Source organism: Elephas maximus, chromosome 8 (assembly GCF_024166365.1).
Source record: "Elephas maximus indicus isolate mEleMax1 chromosome 8, mEleMax1 primary haplotype, whole genome shotgun sequence".
Classification (NCBI taxonomy): domain Eukaryota; kingdom Metazoa; phylum Chordata; class Mammalia; order Proboscidea; family Elephantidae; genus Elephas; species Elephas maximus.
Window position 1 is genome coordinate 8,237,639 of NC_064826.1, and position 7,741 is coordinate 8,245,379.

The following is a 7,741-nucleotide window of genomic DNA, read 5'->3' on the forward strand; positions in this document are numbered from 1 at the left end:
AACCAAAAGATCAGCAGTTCGAATCCACCAGGTGCTCCTCAGAAACCATATAGGGCGGTTCTACTCTGTCCTATAGGGTTGCTGTGAGTAGCAATCAACTCGATGACAATGGGTTTTTTTTTTTTTTTCAATATGGCCTCTCGCTAGCTTTTAAGGCCCCAGAAGCCACTCTCCAAAGTGGGATGCATAATATTTTCTTAATAAACTTTGTTATACCAATTGACCTAGATGTCCCGTCAAACCACAGTCCCCAGACCCCCACCCCTACTACTCTGTACCTTGAAGTGTTTGGCTGTATTCAGGAAACTTCTTAGCTTTTGGTTTAGCCCAGTTGTGCTGACTTCCCCTGTATTATGTGTTGTCCTTCCCTTCACCTAAGACGATTCTTGTCTACTATCTAGTTAATTAATACCCCTCTCTCTCCCTTCCCACCCTCATAACCACCAAAGAATGTTTTCTTCTGTGTTTAAACCTTTTCTTGAGTTCTTATAATAGTGGTCTCATACAATATTTGTCCTTTTGCAACTGATTAATTTCACTCAGCATAATGCCTTCCAGATTCACCCATGTTATGAGATGTTTTGTGGATTCATCATTGTTCTTTACCGTTGTGTAGTATTCCATTGTGTGAATATACCATAATTTGTTTATCCATTCATCTGTTGATGGGCACCTGGGTTGTTTCCATCTTTTTGTCAATAGCTACGAAACTTTGAGCAAAACTCTTGATCTAAGACTCACATTCCCCATTCCTAATATGGTGAGGATAAAGCCACAGTGCTTAGAGGGTTGTTGTGAGGATAGAATGAGGTGGTGCAAGTAAACCTATTAGCACAGTGCCTGAAAGAAAACACACTATATGTTTCACAGGTTATCATCTTCGTTCAAGAGTTCTATATTACCTTGGTCACTAGATGGTTATGAACTAGTCAGGGCAATGTTGCATAGGATTAGGAACACAGACACTGAAGCCAGATTTCCTGAGTTGGAATCTTGACCCTACCATGTACTTGCTGTGCGATTTTGGCTAAGTTCTTTATGCTTTATGGCACTCAGGTTTATCATCTGCAAAATGAGGGTAATATTAGGTATCTTGCAGGGCTGTTGAGGTCACTTGGTGCAAATGGCTAAGTGCTTGGCTACTAAAAGAAAGGTTGATGGTTCAAATCTACCCAGAGGCATCATGGAAGAAAGGCCTGGAGATTTTTTTTTTCTGAAAAATCAGCCATGGAAAACCCTGTGGAGCACAGTTCTACTCTGACACATGTGAGGTCACCTTAAGTTTGAGCTGACTTGATGGCAACTAGTTTGTAGGGTTGTTAGGAGGATTAATAAGTTACTGTTGGCAGAGGATTTAGAATATCCCTGTCACATGGTAAGCTCTATATAAAAAAAAAAAATTAAAAAAAAATTTTTTTACACATTATTATCGTTTTTTCACTCTCCTCTTTTGATCTCTCGTAGTTTCCAATCAAAACATTTTTCCTCTTCTCAGGGGAACAAGTTGTTCCTATAGGTAATGAAAAATACACGTGGATGTTGTCTTGGATTGAATTGTGTCCCCAAAAAATATGTGTCAATTTGGTTAGGCCATGATTCCCAGTATTATGTGGTTGTCCTCCTTTTTGTGATTGGCATAATTTCCCTATGTGTTATAAATCTTAATCTCTACCTGTGGTTAATAAAGCAAGGTTAGATTATGTTAAAGAGGATTAGGGTAGGATGTAACTTTTGCTCAGGTCACATCTCTGATCCAATGTAAAGGGAGTTTCTCTGGGGTGAGGTCTGCATCACCTTTTATCTTATAAGAGAGAAAAGGTAAGGGAAGTAAGCAGAGAGTGGGGCACCTCATACCACCAAGACAGCAGCACCAGGAGCAGAGCAGATCCTTTAGACCTGGGGTGCCTGTGCAGAAAAGCTCCTAGTCCAGTGGGAGAGTGATGAGAAGGAACTTCCTCCAAAGCTGACAGAGACAGAAAGTCTTCACCTGGAGGTGACGCCCTGAATTTGGCCTTCTAGTTTACTAGACTATGAGAAAATAAATTTCTCTTTGTTAAAGCCATCCACTTGTGGTATTTCTGTTATAGCAGCATTAGAAAGCTAAGACAGATATACAAGAACTGAGTTACCACAAGACAAAGTATTAAAATCATCAAAGACCGGTTGCCACCAAGTCACAATATTCATTACAGATCGAGAGTGCAAGTTTCAAGGTAGTGGTTCAGATGGACATTCACAGCCAGGACAACCAAGTACCTAAGATTTTTGTTTGGGAATCAGGACACCTGTAGCTGCGTCCTGTGACCTTACTCCAACTTACTTTCCTCTTGTTGGGAATAGTTTCCAACATGTGGGCTCATTACTTGCATTCCCATAACCTTCTGGAAAAGTGGACAAGAGTTGTTGATTACGTGTGATGCTGAATTATTCTCCACCTGACACAGATTTGAATGCTAAATTTGGATTTTTGAGTTTCCAGTGAAATCACATTTCCAGCACCTCTGACTAAGGATAGTAATGGCCAATTAGGAAGTATAAATAGCTGGGAAGGAGACTTCTTTAGCCTATTCCCCTTCCCAGATCCAGTGAAGAACCATGAAGACCTTAATCTTCCTCACTCTCCTGGAAACTGCTGGTGAGTTTCTTGTAATGAATCAGTGGGTGTCTCTCACAGGTGTCTACCATGTGTTTAAGTTTGTGCTCTGGAATACAACAATGAGTATTAAACATAGTTTCTGTAGTCAAGAAGCCTAGCATGTTGGAACAGCAGTAAATTTATAGGTTCTTAAATCCTAAACTTATAGGTTCTTAAATCTCACTTGTTGGGTACAAGTGCTACAGGTCAGGAAGATGATGGTGAGCAGGAATGACCAGGGTGGACGCATAAAAAGACAGTACTAGCTCTGAACTTCAAATATATGTATTTACCATTGAGTCAATGCCCTTCATGGCCTACCCATGTGTGTCAGTTAGAACTTGTCCCATTGGGTTTTCAATGGCTGATTTTTTGGAATTAGATCACCAGATGCCTCTGGGTGGAATTGAACTGCCAACCTTTCAACTGGTAGTCAAGTGCTTCACCGTTTGCACCAGTAATTAAAACTAATCTTGTGCTCCTTGAAGAGTCTATTAGTATCAAAGCCCAGGTCTCTCCGTAAAGGCCTTGATGAAAGGGACCTTAGGAGGCAGAGACATTGTATTTTTTATGAATAAAAGCTATGGCTTGTGTTTATAACATCTTAGCCTGTGAACTCTCTGGTGTGAGATTATACGTTTTTCAATCATGAAATAAATAGAAAAGGGCTAGTTCTATTTTTAGATTACTAAATTTTATACCACAAAAACTGAACACTAAATTTTCACAATTTGGGCAAGCAGAATTTCACTACATCTGTCTAGACATCTGGGAACTTATACGTTAAAATTATGTTAAAATACTTGAACAGTAGGGCTCATAAAAATAATCACAAACTTTTGGCTCTGCAGGAATTTTGATGAGTTAGAGGGCCAATATTCACAATGTTAGATTAATTGAAGAATGTTATAAAGATAATTGGAATAAGGGGAAAGGCTGTGGAGAGGGACTGGATAATGTTTTGTGAAATGCCTTTGCGAAACCTTTAGGCTAAAAACAAGAAGAGAAATTTGGGGGACAAAAGGGCAAAACTCCCATTTCAGTTCAGGTCAGAACTATCTCAGGTAACTCTAAGCCCCTCCTTATCCTTGTCTTGTGGGGCGATCACATGCCAACCACCAAAAACAAACACCCCATGATAATGCAAAGCTTTATTGAAGACCTCTTTGCGGGGCTGCTGAGCAGGGCTCTGCGATAAAAGTGTTCTTTATACACTCAGGTTGTGATGTAAGCGTTTTCTGATCCGTGTGTGTGTGTGTGTGTGTGTGTATGGTACATGTGGAAAGATCAGCCTATTTACCAAACTCAAGGCACAAATTGAAAATACAATACTTTATCATAATGGTATAAGTAGGGTGCATGTTAAAGATCTTGAATAAGTTATGAAATAATAATAAATTATGTGAAAACCACCATTTACTGATTATGTGGGACAAGAAAACATTGACTGCTTTTTTTCTTACTACTCTGTAAGAACATTTGGGGGAGTAGAAATTCCAAGAAGGATAGGTCTAACAAATCGTTCCCAACTTTCTCTGTCAGTTGCTTCCACCACTGATGATGATGACAAGATTGTTGGGGGCTACACCTGTCAGAAGAATTCCCTCCCCTACTAGGTGTCCTTGAACTCAGGCTATCACTTCTGTGGCGGTGCCCTCATCAATGACCAGTGGGTGTTATCTGCAGCTCACTGCTACAAGTCGTAAGTGCTAATACCAATGCCCCTGCGATTGAAGATCTATGCATCTCCCAGCCTCACCAAAGCCAGGGAGCCCTATAGAGTCCGACATGAAAGGTGAAGCATCCATCTTCTAAGATACCCACTATTCCCCCAGGCATTATATGCTGTGGGGAAGAAATTGCCCACTGAGAGGGGCCCTCAGAGTTCTCTTGATATACTCCCAAATGACAAGACTAATGACCTGAGGGCGTATGGAGGAGGAGAGGTGGGTGGGGTAGTCTCCCTAGAAAGAGCTTGGGAATATGAATCAGGAAGTAGTCTTAGTCATTACAGCTCAGCCAAAAGAAAATGGCATGTGGGGCTAATAAAGTACATGAACTTTCCAGTGTTACATTAAAAATAAGCATGATTTCTTCTGTCCCCTTAATATTCTCTCTCACCTCGGACTCCTGCCTCATCTCCCTACCATAATCGGTACTCCAACAGAGGAGAAAGGGAAGGTGCTGATCAACCACCAGTGCCCTTTCATCTCCAGAGTTTTTTCTTACCTCTCACTCTTGTCTCATCTCCCAACAACAATCAGTAATCCCACAGAGGAGAAAGGAAGGTGGTAATCAACCACCAATGCCCTTTCCTCTGCCAATTTTTTTTCTGGGTCATTAGTATCTAGTCTAATCTAACAAGATGGAGGCTGTGAGTTTGTGCTTGTGGTGACAATTACCTAAGGACTAGTCTCACCTCACCGTGTCCCACAGATCTACCTGGAGTACACAATCACCTGTGTGAGTGAACACTCAAAGGGCTGGTGTTTGTGTTTGTGGTCATGATGAGGGTAGTTGGAGGACGAGGAGACCTCAAGTTGGATACTTAGGAAACTTTTAATCCTTTAACCCAGCCGAATTCAGGTGCGTCTGGGAGAACACAACATTGAGGTCCTTGAGGGTAATGAGCAGTTCATTAATGCGGCCAAGATCATCCGCCACCCCAATTACAATTCAGGCACCTATGATAATGACATCTTGCTGATTAAACTGAGCTCTGCAGCTAGCATCAACTCTCGTGTGGCCACAGTCTCTCTGCCAAGGTCTGTGGCTGCCGTCGGCACCCAATGCCTCATCTCCGGCTGGGGCAACACCCTAAGCAGTGGCAATAAGTGGCCCTGGAACTATACTGTCCTGTGTGAGAGTCCTAGAGGGGGCAGGCACAGTGAGGGTCTTTTAGTTCAGGCTGCCACTCAACACAAGGTTTGGGGGCATATGGAGACTTAGAATATATTAATGGAAATGAGGAAGAGCCCTTCACTGGGATCATGCAGAAGACACAGCAAAATGAACCATGATAAAGATGCCATGGTATTCAACTTAGTAATGTTGAGAGAACTAGGCACTGGGGAGGTAAACAGAACAGAGGCTATGGGATTTGGTACTGCCTGCAGTGTAGACCTGCTTGAGAATAAAGCTTCTAGACTTAAGGCCTGTGCTCACTGAGGCTCAAGTCAGAGTGAGAACACTTTTCTGATTAGAGCCTTCCAGAACAGCATTGTTCTCCCAAACTAGAAGCCATTGGCAATCTGAGAGAAAGAGTGGGAGTGTTGGGAAGGAAGGGGGAGCTATTGGGAAGGAAATTCCAGGAATTGTGTAGGTAATCTCCTTCCATTTTCATTCTTGCCAACAGCAAACTACCCAGACCTCTTGCAGTGTCTGAAAGCCCCCATCCTCTCTGACAGTGTCTGCCGCAGTGCCTACCCAGGCAAGATCACCAGCAACATGATTTGTCTGGGCTTCCTGGAGGGTGGCAAGGACTCTTGCCAGGTTTGTTTCTTTGCCCTCCTTCTCTCCTCAGCTCAGTCTCATTCATATTTCCCTTTTTCTGGAACACAGAGGATTGATTATGAGGGGTGAGGGATAGGTATAGGATGAATTATAGATTTTCTTTTTTTAGGAGGGTAACCATTAACCCTAAAGATACACAGAAGACTTTTGGCTAACAGTATGTCAGAGTGGATTTTGCAGGAGTATATTGTGGAAAGGAACCCTTGTGCAAAGAGTAGGGATAGCTGGGTGGCATTAAATCTCCCCAGTCCTCACTCTTCTTGGCCCCATAGGCCTGCACCTGTGGAAAGAGATGGAGCTAGAAGGGGAGAAGAGGAGGGATAGAGGTAGAACACGGACATTGAAGGTTGGATTTCCAGGAGAAGAGAAGGTGCTTCACTGACATCAGTAGCCTGGGAAGATGGTTCTAGCCTAACGAAGTGTTGTCCTGAGCAGTTGTCCCATCTGGGCCCAGTTGAGGGTCTTGAGTGTTTCTTCCCTCTTTCTCAGGGTGACTCTGGTGGCCCCGTAGTCTGCAATGGAGAACTTCAGGGCATCGTCTCCTGGGGCTACGGCTGTGCTCTGGAAGGCAAACCCGGCGTCTACACCAAGGTCTACAACCACCTGAGCTGGATTCAGCAGACCATCGCTGCCAACTAGACACTTCCCTGGGCCCACCTGTACCTCTCCATGACCCATTCCCCTCTAGTCAACCTCACCTTCCTGTCATGCCTGAAAACAGTATCTAAATAAAGCATTCCATCATAGACCACACTTCTGTCCGAGAGTGGTGCTTGCTTGATATTATGAATGTTCTCTTGAGATGGCTAGTAAGTAAGAGGGTGCACAGAGAATTAAAAAATTACGCTAAGAGACAATATGAAGATTATATAGTCATTCATTCAGTCAAATAGATATGAGTATACTAATCACCTACTCTCTTAGCTGTGTAGTACTACAACAGCAGAAATGCCATAAGTGGGTGCCTTTAAAAACAGGAATTTGTTTTCTCGTAGTTTTGGAGGCTGGAAGTCCAAATTCAAGGTGACCTTTCTCTTCTCTTTTTCTCTAATTCATTTGAAACTCGCTGACCAGAGAAACCACTAGATGGAGAAACTTTAAACATCATAGCTTTCCCTGCATCTCCAAGTGTCCACTTAAATCTATGTTCTCACAAGATTATCTTATTTTCCAACTAAGATTCTGAAATTACAGCACACATGGTCTCAGAAAACAGTCTGTCCTCCCTTCACCACCTGTACCGCCAAACCCCACCCCTGCTTATGCACAAATTTAAACTACAAGGAGAAAAAAACTAAAATGTACAAGTGCACGTAAGTTTGTAGAAGAGAGACCCATTCCCCTGCAGTAGTGAAGGTCTTAGAGGTGGCATTTGGTGTCTTCCACCCTGTCCGACTTGTGCACCATAGTGTCCCTTCTCCAAGTAACTCAGGCCCTCTCTCTCCACGCCATTCTTGTTCCATGGATCCCTGGAACAAGGTTTTCAGTAGAAGTCCCTACACGTAATCCCGATGTAGTCCATTGAAACACTAGAGGTTCCTCACCCTGGGTACAGTTGGCCAGGTCTGGTATGGAAAAAGGGAAAGGACATAT

General features: G+C 42.8%; 1 pseudogene; it reads left to right on the top strand.

The window, feature by feature from the left end:
- Positions 1–2,595: 2,595 nt before the first annotated feature.
- Positions 2,596–6,877, top strand: LOC126081539 (trypsin-like; annotated as a pseudogene).
- The last annotated feature ends 864 nt before the right edge of the window (positions 6,878–7,741 follow it).